The sequence below is a fragment of the Lagopus leucura genome, unplaced genomic scaffold, assembly GCF_019238085.1.
Source record: "Lagopus leucura isolate 7727_CA_CO unplaced genomic scaffold, USGS_WTPT01 34907-2_obj-0_obj, whole genome shotgun sequence".
Taxonomy (NCBI): Eukaryota; Metazoa; Chordata; class Aves; order Galliformes; family Phasianidae; genus Lagopus; species Lagopus leucura.
This window is the reverse complement of record NW_024965017.1, coordinates 35,357-35,875: the sequence shown is the minus strand read 5'-3', so window position 1 is coordinate 35,875 and position 519 is coordinate 35,357.

Below are 519 nucleotides of genomic sequence, written 5' to 3'. Positions count from 1 at the left end.
GCTGCGAGGGCCGGCGCGTGTACGCCGGACCGGTGGGGCGGCCCCGGAGGGCGCCGACCGACCCGCTCGCTCCGCGGCGGAGGACGGACGCCGCTGCGTGGGGCGGAACGAGTACGCCGGACCGGACAAGCCGCGCGCGGCGTGCGCGGCGCGAGCCGGTCGCAGCGAGGCGGAGCCCTGACTGAGCACGGTCTATTCGGCTCCGAGTGACTCGGCCGGTCTCCGCGGGGTGGTCGCTGCCGAGTCGGCTGCGGAGCGGCGGCACCGTCTACCCCGGTCCGACCGGCTCGCTCGCTCGGCTCGGGCGGCTAGAGGTCGCTGCCGAGTCGGCCGCGGAGCGGCGGCACCGTCTACCCCGGTCCGACCGGCTCGCTCGCTCGGCTCGGGCGGCTAGAGGTCGCTGCTGTGCGTCTAGACACTTGCGTCCAGGTCTACCCCGTTTCGGCGAGTCTTGGCGTCCGTGGCGTGGCGTGGCTTGGCGTGGCTCGGCGTGGCTCGGCGTGGGGCGGGGGGGGGGGG